This window comes from Ursus americanus, chromosome 28, assembly GCF_024610735.1.
Source record: "Ursus americanus isolate L20-20 chromosome 28, mUrsAme1.1.p, whole genome shotgun sequence".
NCBI classification, from domain to species: Eukaryota; Metazoa; Chordata; class Mammalia; order Carnivora; family Ursidae; genus Ursus; species Ursus americanus.
In genome coordinates this window covers 7,217,034-7,235,322 of record NC_142154.1, presented here as the reverse complement: position 1 = coordinate 7,235,322, position 18,289 = coordinate 7,217,034, and the positions used below count along the sequence as shown (strand labels likewise).

Genomic DNA, 18,289 nt, shown 5'->3' with positions numbered 1-18,289 from the left:
GCATCCTTGGAGCCACGGGGTGGATCGCATATGTGCACTGGGGCGGCAACAGTTTCGTCTGAAGGATGCTCAGCTGTCATTTGGCTTGTGAAATCATCCTCATTGTCCAAATCCCTCCCTACCGTCTCCGCTTGGGGGTCTAGCGGTCCTTCACACGCAGCACAGCCAAAAGAGAAATCTCATTCCTCACCCCTGCACCTGCCCTCCCTTGGGCCTTTCTGAGTATAAATGGCACTCCCATTCACTCAGTGACACAAGCCTCTCAACTACCAGCTTTCTTTGATGGCTCTTTCCCACGTGCCACAAATGCCCATTAATAAATCCTATCGACTGTAGCCTCGAAACATGTCTTAAATCTGTCCCCATCCCCAGTAGATTCACTTTCTCCCATCCCACCACCGCCATCCTCTTCCAAGCTGTGATGGTCTCTCATCCGGGCAATCGGCTCCTAACTGAGCTTCCATTCTTCCCCCCACCCCTCACTCCCATCGCTCATCCTCTGGCCAGCCAGCCAGGGTCATCTTTAATAAAAAGCAAAGTAGGAAGCTTCGCATCCCTCTCCTACTTCAAATGTGAGTTTAGAATGAAAGCCAAGCTTGCTCTATCCTTGCTTACGGGATCTGATCCTGCCTACCCCCTTGACCTCATCACCAGCCCTCCTCCAGCACCCACTACCGCCTCCACTCTTCCCCCCTGCCCTTCCTTCTCTCCTCACATATTTCAAGCTAGGCGACACCTTAGAGCCCAGACAGCAGTCACTACCTGTCCCAGAATGCCCGCTCTGCAGCCCTTCAACGGAAAGGGGTCCCTTCAATCACAGGACGTTGTTTTAACTTTCATGCAAAGCACAACACGACGGCCATTGGAAAATTGTCTCACTGACCTAGTTATCCATCTGCTTCTCATCTGGCCTCCCCAGTGGAAAGGCAGGTCCACGAAAGCTAAGACTCCTTGTGTCTCTCCATCAGAACTGTCCCCCAGCAGCTCAAAGCCTAGTGGTTAAATAGATGAGTGACTGCCTTGATGGGTTTTTTTGGTTTTGTTTTGTTGTTGTTGTTGTTGTTGTCTTACCGCTGTTACCTAGGCTCCTGTGACTCCGAAAACACTGAGTGAGGTCTAGAGATCCAGGACCAGATGAGGTGGCTGCAGCTTCAGCAGAATGGAATTCTGAAACCAGGCAGCCCTGCTAGTAATTACACCAGGACAGAGGCCAGCAGGAGGGCAATCATGGATCCGAGTTAACATTGAGCTGAAGACCACGGTCGTCCGAACATAGATTCCATCAGCAAACTCAAGAATGTCAAAGTTCCTGAAAATCAGAACCTCGGGTTCTTCATCTCTCCTGAAATCCCACCTTCTCCTCAACCTGAGGCTCTAGACCCAGGCTCTGGCTTGATCACAGTGTGAATTCATGAAACCACTGACACCAACAAATGGGGCAATTTCTTCAACAGGAAAGTCCTCAACTACCTTGTAATTGGGTGGGCTCCATGAACCTTATCAAGGGTAACAGCTAGGAACAGGCAAGGTGCAGGACTTGCTGAATTTCTGGACACTTGGGGAGCCATCCTTGTATGGGCTAGCCCGCTGCCATGTTGAGCTCTTAGCAAGGTGGGAAAGGATGAAGGATGTTGCCTGATGTCCTTCCCCAGCTGTATCCCACTTGGCAAAGGGAGGAGCAGCCCCCAAATTTGACTCGGATGCAGGCAAATGCAGGGAAATTGAGATCAGCCAACACGCACTGTAGTGAAAACAGGTAGGGTTTGCCCCCCTTATGAATTAAAATTCATCAGTATCTGGGTCCCCTTTCCAAGAAGGCTGACCCAGAACTTCCTTCCAGGGGGACAACAGAAAAACTCCCCCAGGGTAAACCAACTCACTCTCGGATGACTTTGTTCTGTACCTCGCTAAGGAAGCAGAAATCCCCTCAATTGTCTCTGATCAGTTTTACTTCCCTCGTTTTTAGCTTTCCCTCTTGCCTTCAATGGAGCTCATTTTTTCAAGCTTTTGTCCTCAGTTCTTCCCATCTACTTTTTGAATGTTGCCCAACTTGTATTTACCTCTGTTTGGTACTGTAAGTCTCTCCTTCCCGCTGACTTCTAACCTCCAGGGTAAGGTTTCCCCATCCTAATTAAAAGCATTCTTTGACCCTACCTACTCTCCCTAGAAACTTCTCACATGCCCCCCCCTTCATCACCAGACTCTTTGATGGGTCATTTACTACTTGTGCTCCCTACCATTTCTTGAGATGCCCACTCATTTCTCAAGGCTTTGTCTTCTTACCACCTCACCCTGTGACCCACCAGTCACAGTGTCACAGTGATGTCCTGATGCCCAAATCAAATGGCTTTCCCTTCGTCCTCACTCAACACCGGTGGGCCTCAGGTCCTTCACCGTCTGACCAAAGCTTACCTGAGCTCTCTCACCCTTAGCCATCTTGTTAAGACGACTGGGGGGTGCTCACTTATCTTGTCAGACATGGGTATGACCAGGATTCTGGAATTCCGGGGAGCCCCCAAACATAGAGATATTTATCACGAGGTCGTGTATGATTTCATTGTGCACAGTCATCTTCCTATGAAGCAGCAAGCAGATTTGAATCATTTTTGCAACCCTGATGCATAGCCCCGCCCTCTGCATTAAGTTCCAATCATTCAATCATCTCATTCATTAAATCATTGAACACAATTAAGGTCGTGTGTGTCACTGAGGCATTAAACAACCTCAGGTAGTTGTATGGGTAGGCTTCCAGGGACACTGAAAGCAGCCTTTGCTGGGAGATCTTTAGAAAGGAAAGGAGTATTTAATTAATGCCTTAGTTAATAACTTTTGGAAAATGAACAACTATTTATCAAGCACCCACTGCGCTGAGCCCTGTAACATTAACAGATTTGCAGAATGGCATGCCAGCTGCAGCAGGAACCCAGGAGGGGGAGGGAGAAGTCAGGCAGGCAGGAAGCAAACCAAGTTCAAAGTGGCTGCAGGGACAGGGCCACTTCCTGGCTGTGCTCTGTGATCCCCTGACGGCCCCTGCTTCCTGAGCTGGGACAGGTCCTGCCAAGGGCCTGGCTAGACAGAGTAAGCAAGGAATGGTCACTGGTGTGTTACACCGGGCCGCCCTCTGGCCTGGCCATCAGAGGCTAACTCCGGCTCCCATCGCCTACAACTGCCTCTTCGCAATCCCCCTGCAAGGAGGGGGCAGGACGGTCTCTCAGAGTTCCTTCCCATCCTGTGCTTCCTTGATTCCCAGCTACCCTGGCTTGCAGGAGGATGCCAGCGAGCCTCATATGGTGGGCCACACATGCCTGAGCAGGCATCCAAGGCTGGCATCCACTGCCCCTCCCTCAGCCTGGCAGAGAGCAAGGACCAGCACCCAGGGATCCTGGAACACACATGGCACCTTGGCAGCCGGCTCGGACGGATAACCAATGAACAGCTTGCCTGGGCTGCAGGAAGTGACACAAACCTAATTGCACTTGTCGGTTCGACTTCAATGCTCCTCCCAAGCCCAGGGTGTTTTCCTCCCTTTCCTGTTGCTACCAGATCTTGACCCTTAATACCACCCCTTCTGCTCATGCGCCCCCATATATTTCTGTGCCTTCTCTCCTACCTGCTGTGCTGTCCATGGACCTTCCCTGTCCCCAGCACCTCTTCTCCAGCCCAGGAACTCGGAAGAAGGGAGGGCACATTTCTCCTCCTTGTCAGTTTCTGTCCCACGCCCACCCCCTGAAGGACACTAACGGCCCTTTTAGAAAAAGAGCAGGAGGCGTGTTGGAAGCCCAGTGTGGGCTTTGCTGTCACCACTGAGAGCTGCAGGAGAGAGAACATGGCTACCCCCTGACCAAAAAAGCTGCAGATTTCTATAAGCTCACGATCAGTCCCCACCCCTTCCTCTTTCCTGTTGCTATTTCCTTGGATTTGCTCCAGGGGGCTGACTTCTCTCCAGTTTGGGCCCCACCTCTGCCCGGTGCCCGGATCAGTGGGTTGGCTGGAAATGCCTCGCTCTGAACTGTCTGTGGCCTTCCTACAGCCGCTTTCAATCTCTGCTGTCATGCCCCACTCAGCGTGTTCCCAGGAGGCCACCTGCTTAAAGGCCAGAGCAGGAGGTCAGGATACACGGGTACTGCCTCCCAACCCTCACCCTGACCTTGAGAAAGTCAAGGTGCCACGCTTGGTTAGCCATCTGTACGACATATGAGATTAGAAGCTTCACTCAGAATCCCATTAACATTTCTGAACTGTGCAGCTCAGAATCCCCAGCCCAAAGACTTGGCAAGGCCTGAGCAGGAGAGCGGTTGGGGGAAGGACATTATGGGAATGCTGGCAGCATTTTGAAGTCACCTGGGAAAAAGTAACGCCCCCTGCACTCAGCAACTGGGCACGTTGGGATTCGAAGCCATCATGTTTTAGAAGGCGATGGCTCTTCCCATGTCAACTCTCCGCTACTAGAAGACAGCTGTCTGTAAAGATTGTCTGCTGGGCACCTGGTTGGGGAACCCCTAGATACTCAGGGGTGTCTGCAAAGGGCCACAAGGCAGGGATGCCAACACACAGTGCCTCTGGTGGGCTGCCAGAGCCATCCCCCACCCCCTCACTCAGCCTAGCCACCGAAAGTTCTGAAATACCTGGTCTGTTATTCCTAAGAATTGAATAATAAAATAATCCGAGTTTCCAAACAGAGGGGACAAAAGAAATTAATATGGTATATCCACAAAGGGAAATATCCAGCCATTAAAAATCATGCCGTGGCCCTCTATGTATTGAGGTTGTGGGGACCCCCATTCTCATGTGTTACTATGAACAGTCCACGTTGGTATAACTCTATATAGGTTACATACACAAAACAGACAGACCGGCTAGCCGAGGGGCATATCTGGCCCTGTAGTAATATGATATTTAGGTTCAAATCACTGCAGAAAAATGAGAAAATACTGTGAAGAAATTAAGTAGATTTGAATACACTAACACAATGAAATAGTATTTATTTCCAAAGAAAGAATGAGAAAGTTCTCTAAGAGCTTCGAGAAACTGGCAGTGGGAGACTAAAAAGCGTAGAATGGTATGTATGGTATATTGCAAATATGGAAGAAAAACAAGAAAGCATTTCACAGTTGTTTATAAATATTTGTTCAAATATAATTGAGAAGGCAACTCTATAACAGTGGTTACCTGGGTGGTGACGGTGGTGGTGGTGGGAAGGACCTACAGGTGAGGGTCAGATGCAGGAAGGAGAATTCTCACTATACAGACACATAACTAGGTCTACTATATGTGCAGATTGACAGATAGTGTAAAATAAAATTTACACACATAGACTTTATTGAGGTATTAACCACCGCAATATTTTTAAGATACACGTATTATTTACCTCAATATTATTGATATAAATACATGTGCATCAATCATATATCAATGCATGTTATTAATACCTCAATACATGTGTAAATAACACCTTAATAAAGCTTATATATATGATATAGTACAAATATATGTAGAATCAAGTATATATAAGTACATAATATACAAAATATGTACACGTAGTATATTTATGTAAAATAAAGTTTATATGGAGAGAGGTGTCCTCAGTACATATACTAATACATATATCAATACATATATTACTATATATCAATATATCAATGCATGTTATCGATACATATATCAATAATCTTGACGTAGAGGATATCTATATATCAACTTTATTTTACATAAACATTCTATACACATTTATTTTGTATGTCATATACTTATAGATACTTTCTTTTACATGTATATTTACTATATTATCTATATAAACTTTATTGAGGTATTATTTGCCTCCTATAAAATTCATCCACTTTATTTTATTCTATTTTTAAAGACTTTATTTTTTTGCACATTATCTCTATACTCAATGTAGGGTTCGAACTTACAAACCCAAGATCCAGAGTCACATGCTCCACAGACTAAGCCAACTGGGAGCCCAGCCCCGAATTCGCCCATTTTAAAGTACAATTCAACGATTTTTAGTCAATCTACCAAACGCCACAGCCACCACCGTAATCCAGCTTTAGAACATTTCATCACCCCCGTGAGATCTCTTGGGTCCATTTATCGTTACTCCCCATCCCCGACCCCAGGCCTCCACGACCACTAATCGACTTTTTGTCTCTATAGATTCTCCCCTTCTAGACATTTCATACAAATGGCATCACAGAGAATGGGGCCCTTTGTGTCTGGCTTCTGTCCCTTAACACAGTGTTTGTGAGGTTTATTAATGTTGTAGCGTGCGTGAGTACTTGATTGCTGTTTATTGCTGAGTAATATTCCAGTCTGTGTATAGACCACATTTTGTGCATCTGTTTGCCAGGTGAGACGTATGTGGGCTCTTTTTACCTTTTGGCTATTTTGAAAAATGCTGCTATGAATATTCATGTACCTTCGTGTGTCTGTGTGTGTGTGTGTTTGGAACCATCTGAAATAACCTATACAAAATTTTAATATTGCAAAATATTGTTTGAACGGCGCATGCGATCTTACAGAAAAGGTAGTGGCAAACAGGGTGTGTGCACACACATGCACACGGAACGATTTGATTCTGTTAAATAATTAAATAAGTACATAAAAAAGATTAGAAGGCAGAAAGCTAAAATGTTAACAGTGTTGTCTCTGGGTGATGGGATGGTGGTAATTTATGTGTTTGTGTGCTTTTCTGTATTTCAACAAATTTTCTACTGTGAATATAAATTACTTTTGTAATCAGAAAAAAACCACAATGTTATCAGAAGGAAAAAATACATCCTTCCCGTTCAATTTCTCCTGGATCTTTACCTCCCTGTGACAGAATGATGCCCCCTCCATCGTCCCACACGGGGGAGGGGAGGGTGCAGCCCTTCTCTCTCTCCTGCACAATGCTGGTCACAACATCCAGAAAACTGCAGGTCCCCAATAAATACCAATCAATGTTGAGGGCCTCGCGATCAGTCTCCATGGCAACGTGACAAGGGCATGACACTGCGTGAGTGCTGCCCCGGCATGGAGATGGCCCAGCAGGAAGAAGGCCCGCCTCGAGCAGCCGGAGGTTGCCAAAGGACCATGCAGCAAATGGGATCCGGCTTCCTAAGGCTCCAGGAGAGGGACATCTCTTTAGAACACTGAAAAGTCTCAACTGATCACCCTGATTGTGGGGTGCCTGGAAGGGCCATTTCTACTTACTTCTACAGCTGCAAACAGATGTCATGACTCAGTATTTTTAAGAACTACGTTTAAAACGAAATGCCCTTCCTCTATGCTTGCCCTGTGCCTAATCTCACCTACTGCTTCATAATGACTCACTAGTCTGCACAGGCCTGCCCCTCACATTTGCAGGACTGGGAACCAGAGAATTATTGGAAGTCCGTCTCTCACATGTCTGAAGATTTGAAAGTTAAGAAAAAAAGCTAACACACTGTGAAATGGAGTCTAGCCTAGCCTCCTACCCTGTTAAATATATTTTCAGAATGAGCCGGAGGGCCAGGTGAGAATTCAGGCGTCTCGGGCTCCTTGGACTTGTGAGTGGGGACATGTAGTGCCAGAGGGTTGGCCCCAGCCTGCTCCCCTTCTCCTTCCCGCAGCCAAAGGGGCCTTATATACATACACATGCACATCCAGCCTGCACCATGCCACACTCACACTCCCCTCTGCCCTAAACAGCAGCCAGCCCCTTGGCCAAGCCTTGGGCTTCGCAGTGCACATGCCTGCAGGGCAGCCCACCCTTCAGAGGAGAGCAGGCCAATGGAGAGGTCTGCACGTAGTGTGGAGGTGGGCGAAGAGCCATCTTGCTGAGGAATTCTGCTGTAGGCAACTGCACCCTGACCCAGAAAGGGAGCGAGGCCCAGGCTCTACGTGGTCACTTCCCATGGCCCTCGGACCTGCGGCAGCTGAAGGAGGGCTCTGAAAATACGGGGTCCCTCTTACACGAGACCAAGAGATATCTATCTTCCTACTAGACTGGATTTCTCGACCTTGGCGCTATTGACATTTGGGGTCATATCACTTTGTTTTAGGGGCTCCTAGTAGTATCTGCTTTCAGTTGGGACAACCAAAAATGTCTCCATGCATGCCCCTGGGGGACAAGTGACTGCCGGTTGAGAACCACTGCACTGGGCTATGAACCTCCTAGGGGCAGGAAATAGGACTCTTTCACTTCACTGTTTGCAGGGAAAGTCAATGAACCCACATCTCTGTTCCTGATCTCAGAAACACTCTTGAAAGACCTACTCTCCTGGGGAGGATTGTGACGTCCTGGTGCCAAAGAGCTCCTCAGAACAAGCTGAGAGCAGTCCTTGATCCCTGGGCTGTACGTGATAAATCTGGGGCGTGGAGATAAAAACACCAGGAGACAGGGGAAGAACAGAGCCACGCACCCAGGACTCCACAACTCCAGGGAGCTGCCTGATGTGTGCACAGAGTTAACCCAAGAGTCCCTAAGACATTGTACACTTCACAGTCCAAACTTCCTCTACCAAAACTGCCCACCACGTCAGGAATGCGAGGGAGGGGCCAGGGTCTCTAAACTTACACAGACGCTCCTACGTGACCTGGTAGAACACCACCGAGCCCCAGATGTGCCTTAGACAAATCCCAATGTGATGCACCCAGAGGGCTAGGACGCACATGATGGGACGTCTGACCTGCAAGGTGCCGATTGTAAATTCCCTTCATCCCCACGCCACGCATTCCACTCTTTTTCACCATCGGGATTTTGCAAACCCTGTTCGTGGTGAGTCTCTTCAATCAGCCAGTCATGCTTACTGCTATGGCAAACTCAAGCTCCTTCTCTTGAGCAAGCAAATGTCCACCATTCAGCTTTCTTCATAATAGATGAAGTCCTTGTGCATTCCCCATACTCCTAGCAATTGCATATCAGCATCATCAGTGGTACCCACAGCAGGAAATGGGGTTCGGACGCCAGCCTTACCCTTGGAACAAAGGGCATGACTGACAGTGAACGATTTCACTGACACCAAAGAGACTCTGATTTGAGAATCTACTTGTGCCTCAGTTTCCCTACAGCAACAGGGCTCAAAATGTGGGCCAGATGTGCCTGGCGGCCCCAAGACCCCATTAGGAAAGCCATGTGTGAGAACTATTTTCCTAGGAAGCTCTAAGGTCTAAGGTCTACTGAGGTCAACTGAGATGGTCTTCGCATTTTTCACCCTCGTTCTCTCACGGGTATGCGTGGAGTGTTTCCAGTGGCTTCCTGCCGTGTGATGACATCATCTGATGGCTAACTGGTATGTGTGTCTGTGCTTGTGTTTTTAAATCTTTCTCAGTTCTGATTTCAACTGCAATAAATAGAGATGGATATAACTCACATAAACAAAAGCTCTTTGGTCCTCGTCATTTTTAAGGGATCCCGAGACCAAAAAGTTTGAGAACCACTGCCCTCGCGCAGCGATGCCGGTCCCACTTCTACATCACTGAAAGCAGGCAGTGAAGGAAAAATATTTGGAAGAACTTTCTGAGAGGTGTAGTAAGTCCCGAGTATAAAAATAAGTACATTTTCAGAGTTTTAGAACAGGAGTGTCACCATGACATTTTAGCTGCAAAATGTTCTCTAGGTTCTTCTAGGTGGAAAAAAAAAGTCTAAAAAAACAGCAAAAGTATTAATATTTTCAATAAAAGCAATACCTGGGAAACACCATATTGCTTATTTGGAGGCTTACTGATGATCCAATTTGCACTTGGACTAGCTTCACCTCAATGTCCCCAACCTGGCAAAAATTGGTTCCATTCATTTGCATCTCCAAGAGTGTCCAGGGTGTGCAAAAACAATTAGAGGCACAGGGACCGAGAGCACATTCATACTATTTGTGGAGAGAGAAGCGAGAGCATCTGAAGCTTGTCATTTTTAATTTAACTGCAATTCTGAGATTATCAGTGGATTTCAATTACCCATGCTATAGAATCAGGATGTGATTAGCAACCAGAGCCCTTTTTTTAAACATCTAAACAACATCACTGTCCAAAATAAACAGATAAAAGACCTCATTCCTTCCAGCTTTAACACCAACCCTTCCATCACTCCCGATTTTCCCTTTATAAATTTCTTCACTTCCTTTCTTCCCCCGCTACCCCCACCACTCCATAACATTGATGGTACTTTCTCTCCCCTCCACCCCCACCCAGGTGCGAGGTATTCTGAACACATGGCATCATTCACTGGCCTAGCATACCCAGAAGAGGCATATGACAGTTGCCTCCAATTTGCAAATGGAAAAATTGGGAGATAATATCCGTAATGTTGAGATAATATCAACATGGCCAACTGGTGGCCAGGCCAAAACCAAAGTGCTTCACACCCGTCCGGGAGCAGTACACGAGCTGGTGGGAGTGGAAAGAGGGGGTGAAGGACATGGTGGAGATCCTTCAAGAGGAAGAGATAACTCCTGCTTTCTGCAACAACCGTTTCTACAAATCGCCTCCCCCCAACTCCATGTCAAAGGACTTGAGTTTCCTTAATTAATATAATAATAGTAGTCGTAATAATAATAACAATAAATAATTCAAGGAGAGGTCAATAGCATGTCACCAACAAGAAAAGTTTTACCAGTTCAAGGCTGGGGCAGATAAATAATGGAACGTGAACTACCATCTTAAGCCTGGCCACTTCTCTACAGCCTGCTTCCATCTTCTATGCTATAAATAATTCAGAGTTTTCTTTTTTCTTAAATATCACAAAACCAAGTCGGCATCTTTATGTGAAGGATTCTGCTGTGTCCCTCTCTCCCTCCTCCTCTCCCTCCCTAGCCAGCCCAAGCAACTCCCCAGAGAACGACCTCTCAAGCTTTAACATTTATTCTTTGACATTTCAGACTATTTGTTAGGCAGAGCTGCCTTCTTGAGATCAAAGTCAGAAAATCTTGCCGAGAACTCCCGCTTGGCCCCGTCCAACTGTGACAGAGAGGGTCTATTAACCCCCAAGCATCTGCTTCCCTCCTCATCCAGAGAAATTCACCAACCCTCACGTGAAAGGGCAGCCATCTCTCTCTTACTTCCCTCCCCTTGCCTTCAAGCCCCCCCAGCATTTCAGGAGGGAGCAAAGGCGCTCTTCCCACGTGATACACCAAGACACTCAGCAGAGAGAGATAGACCCAAGAACCAAAAGATGTCCCCTACAGGAGACAATAGCGATTCATGGGGATCTGGCATTTGGGGCACCTGACTAGGTAGACTCTTTGTATCTGAGGATTAGCAAGCTCAGAAACAAATATGGAACAAGGAAAAGTAACTTACCCCAAGCCATTCTGCTAGTGGAGGTGCTGAGACTGGGCTCCAGGTCTTCATTTCTGTGTCCTACCACTAGATGATGTCTCCTCCACCAGCCCGGGAGGGCGGCCGGGTTTAGTGCTGAAGTCTTATGTGAGATGACTTACCATTTTCTTCTGAGATGCCACAGTGAAGGTTTCCTGCTCTTCACAAGAGTACCTATCCACCAGCTCTCAGAATCATGGCTGCCTCTATGCCACGCAGAGGGCAGAAGTAGGGACTGAGCCAATGGCTGGGCAAAGGTGTTGGGGGGTGGTTGTTCATCTTGATATAAGGCCAGTGGTTGGTTAATATCCTGCTTCATTCTTCTTTTTTAAAAAAGCTCTGAGCACCCGATACCCCGGTGTTACCTAAAGTGTGTGTGTCGATCTACTGATAGGTATTAAGTGAAGAACATTCTGCGTCCAATTAGACTGGGAAAGTGGTGGGATAAAAAGGTTTATTTAAAGCAGGACTTCTCAGAGCCTTTAATATGCTAATGTGTATTGTGAATCTATGAGAGATGACATGGCTATACCATGTAACATTCTCCAAAGTTACCGGATGGGCTCTTAGCATCTCATGAGACTCTAGGGAAGCACTGTCGCAACCAATGTAAAGGGGAACACTTGATCCTGACAGCATCATTTATGTAATAACTGGAGTAGGAGGAAAAGATTTCTCTGCAAGTTGAGAACTCAAATTAAGAGAGAGCCACATTGTAGAAACTGAAGCTTTGCCCAGAAAACTGATCAGTTCATGTGAGACAATAGTGGGCCAAGTGGTTGACCCGTTAACACTACTAAGACAGCCAAAAATACCATCCTGAAAAGGCCCAGTGGGTCACTCTGGTCTTCTTAGTGACCAGATCGGCCATTTGGTATCAGAGGTACGAGGGGCCATTGCCTGTTATGGTTGCAGAGTTGCCAGACCTACAGCCTTCAAGATGGGAGGAGTCCATGAGTCATTCAAACAAGGACTCAGAATTTAAATTCTCCCAGGAAGGACATTCTCAGAATGTATTCTATATTTGTGGTGCCTCCTCTGCTCCCCACTGACTGTGGGAAAGAACAGACTTGAGCTCTCACTGGCCAGCTCGGCATCTGGCTCTCTCTGAAGGGAAAGGCTTCGGTCCAAAGCCGCGGCCCTCAGACAGAAGCAGCCAGAGTCACGGACCCCGGCTGTGTCATCCTGGCAAGACTGAGCTTGCAGAGACCGAGGCTCACGACAAAACTTGCTGTGAGATTTCTCCTCAGCCTCTCTGTCATGAGAAGGCCGACACTTTGGTGTCCATGAAATACAGAGGTTGGCCTCAGCCTGCCTTCTGGCATTTTCCTTCTGCCTGAGACTGTTTGAAGGAGGGCCTGCACCTACACTTGGCCCATGAGACACAGACTTGAGGACTTGCCCTTCTTGACTTGGGCAGCAGAGAGCAGCTCCTGGGGACTGCTTGGGCAGCCGGTGCTGATAAAGACTGGGAGGGACAGACCCTTGTAGGTTCAGAGGTCTCCTGTGCTTGCGACCGGAACCCTCTCGACTTCAAGCTCAAGGGCTTGTGTCCTGTGTTCCCGACACCCTCAAGAACCTGGCTGCGTGAAGTAAATATTTCCCCAGGCCCGTGTACTCGCCCAGGGCTGCATCGCAGACCGTATGCAGATGTCCTTCCTTTAAGAGCACCCGTGACCCCTTCCCCGCAGCCCCAGGCCCGCTCTTTCCTGAGACGTCCATTTGGGAGTCGGGATAGCGTGGCCTTTGGCCAAAGGCTGTTGCAAGCCCTGCCGGGTAAAGAACATTGCATTGCAATTGTAAAGCAACATCCCGAGGACCAAAACAGACCAAAAAGTAGGGGGAGCTTCAGAGTAAAAGGAGGTGGCATTTCAGAGTTCTGCAAAAGAACTATCACCCAGCCACCTCTGGCAGCCACAAAAGCACTTTCCTGGGGACAAGTCCCTGCCCTTCTCAATGCAGAATGAACTGGGGGACAAAGGAGGGAAGCCTGATCTTTTTAAGGGGAACAGGCCCATCGCTCCAGGGAGGTCCCCAAAGGCAGAAGCAGGCTTTCGTGTTGCTGCCGTGGTAACGGCTCGTGGGCAGCAGGAGCTGAGGGGAAGGACAGCCACGAAGAGAGGCTGGTCGGCACTATTAGCCACTAAGGCCACCGGTGTTACTTACCAAGATGAGGCTTGATGGGGGTGTTATCTGAGCTGAGGTGATGCTCTGCCCCCCCGAACTTTGTCGAAGCCACAAACCAGGGAGCACAATCCTGGAACTCATACCTGGGGCAGCCCAGCTCCTTGGTCTCCAAACCCTTTCCACGGCTGAGTGGGGAGTACTGACCGTCCCTCCAAACCCTCACACGTCACTTGACGCTGCTCTGATGGGGGCGGGGGCGGGGGCTGCAGGGAGAACGGCTCAGCGTCTCTGCCTCTCAGAAAAGCCAAGCTCTGTTCCTATTACGCCCTGTGCCCCCTCTCCACCCTTGGCCAAATCACAGTTAGATGCCTCTACATCAGAGAGGCCTCCGCAGCGCCTGTCTGCAGAGCAGTGTGGGGAAAGCCGTGACCCCGAGAAGCCCAGGGCTGAGCCGGAAGCTTGTGTGTCTCCTGTTTCCGAGGCTTGAGAAGTATCATCGAAGCCCTCAGCCAGGACCTCTCTACAGCTCTGGCTCTTCGCTGAGAATCTGGTAATCCTGCTTCTCCCCTCTACCCCACATCGTTCCAGATGCCTTCCCAAAGTGGACCCACGTGGACTTGGTCTTGCCCCAGGCTGGAGGCCTCTGACACACAGTCGGGGCCAGCAGCAGCCTCTAGCCCCTGCAGGATCTGCGCTTCTCAGAGACCCTCCCACCTGCTCGTTCCTCCTTCCGGGGAGTCAGCAGGCCTTGCCCAAGGCCAGCCCCAATACTTCCTCCTTCTCCCCTATTCTCACTGTCTCTTCCCCAGCCCCTGGAGCACACAGAACACTCGAGCCATGCACTCCCTTCCCCCTGCAAGGCCAGCACGGTGGGGAAAGATCGAGCCCTCTGAGGTGCACACCCAGAGATCTCCTGACGGGAGGGGGGTGTCCTGATGGATGGGGCCAAAAGTACAGAGAGGCCGGAGACCCCCTCCCATGCAGAAACCTCCCTGAGCCAGCAGGAGAGATTTAACTCCAAGAGGACCCTCGGGTCACCCTATGGAAATGTCACCCACTGAGAGGAGGAATTGGGACGAAAATCCTACCCAAACGGATCTCAGAATCCTGATGGAATTTATGGACCACCCCCCAAAAAAGCAGACAAGGGACCTTACCTCTTGCCAGCACATCTCCTTCAACTCACTTTTGGGTTCAAGTAGGGGTGAACAAGGAGTCTTACTGAGCTGAGAGTGATACTGTCAGCTCCAGGCTGAGCTTTCCTGGGGAGGTGGGAAGTGCAGGGGTGCCCATTTCTAACGGCAAAGTGCAGAGCGAGAGCCACTCAAGGCACCTGGGGGCCGCAGCAGCTTTGCTCACATCAACCCCACTGAAGAGGGGGCAGGGGAGAGCACGGTGGAGCTGGGAGAGGGGAGGGGCCCCAGGCCTCCCGGACAATCTGGCTGCAAACCAGGCTCCCTGTCACTCCCATGCTCCCCACTGCCCCGTCACCTCCCCCACTGTCCCACTCAAGAGTTTCCCTCCATTCCTGTCCTTCCCAGGGGAGCCCCAGAGAGGCCAGCATCACCCCCCTGCCACCCCCTCGCTCCTCCTCACCTCAATTCTCTCTCCCTTCTGGAACTGCTCTGACAGCAATGCATGAGTCGAGCCAGAGCTCAGAGTCCTTGAACGCCGAAGAACGAAGGCCCTCTGCCTAATCCATGCCTGGCATAGCTCAGAAAGCTACACGGCGGCGAAGCTCTCCTGCTCTGATCCGCCCGCGCCTGTCCTGCCTCCGTGGCCTCGAACCCTCTGCTGCCCCTTGCTGCTGTGTCTGAGACCCGTGAGCCCCTCATGCCTGGGCTTGACCTGCGGGAACTGGACCCAGCCAGGGCAGGCATCCCGGCCCCATCACACCTGTGCTGAGGTCACACCTGCGGCTGGGAGGTGGAGGTAAGGACACGGCTTCTGGAAGCTCGGCTGCAGAAGGAATTCCCACACAGAAGGGAAGAGCCAGGGTGGCCAAGAGGCCAGCTTCTTGGCTTCCACATGGAACACACTTAGCATCTGTTCTTTTCCTGGGTGAGAAGCATGTGGCTGAGCTTTGACACCCCGGGAGGTCTTTCGGCTGGGACAAGAAAGTTCGGGGGGGGGGGGGGGTTGTCAGGCAATGAGCTTCCTTCCTCCCACCACCTTCCTGTCTGAAGCTGCTCGCACTTGCCCGGACCCGGGCAGCCTCACCCACCCTCTGGAGGGTCAGGCGTCTCACCCGACAAGCCCTCCCCAACATCAAAGATGCCACCGTTGTCTGCTTGGCAATCTTGCCACCTGCAAGCCGGGTAATTAATCTTAGACCGAAGACCAACCACCCCTTCAGGTGCTCGGGGTCACGAAATGCTAGTGTGGGTGAGGGACCAAAACACTGCAGACATTCTTTTCTGGAGAGTCTTTAAAAATCACCCTGTTTGGATGGTTCCAGAAGTAGGTTCAGGACGGCATCTAGCCTCAAAGGGCCCCAAAAGACTTATTCACCTTGGGAGGGTGGGGAAAGGCCGTGGCTGTGTAGCCCAAGGAGAGCAGCCTTCCAGAAGCAGAAGACCTCAGGGAAGTCAGGGAGACCTCACGCCAGCCCTGGTTCTGCTGGTCCCAAGCTGTGACAACTGGGGCTCGTTCCTGAGCTTTCGGACACTCGGTTTCCTCCTGGGAAGCACATGCCTGGCTTTGAGCAGCTCTGCATCAGTGACATAATGACAATGTTTCATGGGTGGGCCCCACTCTTCAGCACTCGGTAACCAGTTCCAGGATCTGGTCATATAATCCTCGTGAAAGAGTCCAGTTCTCTCCAGCACATGTCCCTAGAAGGCCCTACCTGTTTTCAAGCTTCCCACTCTCCAGGCTCCCAGGATCAGGGCTCAGAACCAGTGCTCCCCAGCCACCCCCTCGAGAATTTAGGCCCAGACAAGCACCTGGCAAGCCCCCTGGCTTCATGGCCCATGTCAGCCGTGGACCTGAACGACAGGATCACAGTGCAAGCTGGAGTCCAAGAAAACCATGGTGCAATTCCTGCGGGTGAGATTCCAAACCCAGAAGGTCTTGCTGGTCCCCCGAGCCTCCCTGCATGAAGCCAGGCCAACCCAGGGTCCTTCTGAGCTGAGTTCCGCTCTCTGGGTCTGTCCCGTGCCAGCTGTAACGACCCCAGAGGCTCTAACGTTAGGGTAAATGCCTGGGACTTCAGGGCCCAGCAGGAAAGCATGGAACACAGAGTCCCGGACACTGAACACTGCTCTCCCTTCTCAGCTGGTCCTCGTTCGCCTGACATCGCTCTGTGCTTCACCTGCCACCCTCCCGTCTCCTCCGCTGGACAGAGGCAGGCTTTCTCAGCTCTCCTCAGATCTCACTCACAGCACAAGGCCTGGCCTTGCACTTCACAGGCAAAACAGAAGCCACCAGAAAGCCCTCCTCCCCCCTTCCTTGCTGCCAAACCTCTAAACCCCCATCTTTCCTCTTGCCTTCTCCTGTGTTGGAATAGCACTCCCTTCACAGGACTGGTGCAGCCCATTTCCTCTGAGCTAGGTGCTGTCCCTCCCCTCTCCTCAGGGGCCATTTCCATTCATCCCCTCTTCTCCCACGCATTGAAGGCTCCACGCATTAGAACAAAGCAATGCTCAAATCTCTCTCTTACTAAAAATGAAAGTTTTTCCCATGGTCCCAAAGATCGGGCCATCCCAATTCTAGCCCTGGAACCGCAGAGAATAGGAGAATGCAGAGGTGGGGCAGCGCCTCTCCCAGGCCATTCTAGAGAAGAGAACCTTCCATTTGGGGTGAGGTTGGTGGCAGGGCGGGGGGGGGGGGGGCTCACACTCTATTTAAATAGGTTAAGTCAATGAGGGTCAGGAGAAAAAGCACCACCCTAGCCTGACCACTCCCCTATTGGGACTTCTGCCTTGAGCCCCCCCACCTTGCCCTACCTGTCTCTCTGTACCTGCTAAGTAAGCAAGCTCCCACAAAGGCTGCTGAGGTCCAGCCAAAGGTCCAATTCCACCCAGGAAACCTTCCTCGGCCCCTGTCCTCCATTCCTGCTCCAGATACCCTGCACACAGAGTCTCCTCGTCCTCAAAGGAAGATGTTGTAAGTTACAAGCATGGCAACCCTTCCCGCTGGGTCAGGGCCGGGAATGCAGAGCAGACAGCCAAGCCCAGTTCACTTACACACGCTACTCTCAGGACCCCACCACTGCCTCCCCCTTCGGGCAGCCCACTTGCGACCTGGAGGAGAGTCTGGCCCACCTGAGTGTGTGTGTGAGTAGGTGCCTGAATGGGCCATCCCTGAATGATCAGCAGACTGGCCTACAAGCCCAGAGCCCCATCTTCCTCTGGGCAAGGTCATGTCCGCAAGATCCAGGGAAGGTACAAAACTGCTCCATCTGAGGGAGAATCCTTGTGACCTGCTGGTGCAAGGGTCTCTCGGTTCTAATCCCAAACCTCTTACACATCGGCTCGGGAGAAAGGATCGTGGTAAGCCTCAGCCGCTCAGACAACAGAACAGTCCTCCAGCCACCAAGGAGGAGAGGCTCTCAGTGGCCTGGGCAGTGTCTGGGGGAGTTAGGTTTGGAATCTCGCTTCTGCCTTTTGTGCTGTGTGACCCTGGGTGAACCATTCAACCTCTATAGAATAAGGAAACACTTCACAGGATGGACTTGACCTAGCTGGAGAGTCTCAATGAAAGCAACACAATGCAACAGATTGTAAACACTCTGGCAAACAAGGACCGAGCTGAGAAACGTCTTTAAAAGAGTATCCCGTAGCATGGGGGAGGGGAGGGAGAAATGTGGGAATTTCTGTGTCTTTAATATTCTTTGCAAAATTGCCAAATAAGAGGTCTGATGCAGTCATTTCATTAGAAAATAAAG

The 18,289-nt window shown here is 50.1% G+C and overlaps 1 protein-coding gene across 4 annotated transcripts in view; it reads right to left on the bottom strand.

Moving 5' to 3' along the window:
* Positions 1 to 18,289, bottom strand: part of NTRK3 (neurotrophic receptor tyrosine kinase 3) — a 538,421-nt gene that overhangs the window by 91,455 nt on the left and 428,677 nt on the right. The gene's annotated exons all lie outside the window — the stretch shown is intronic.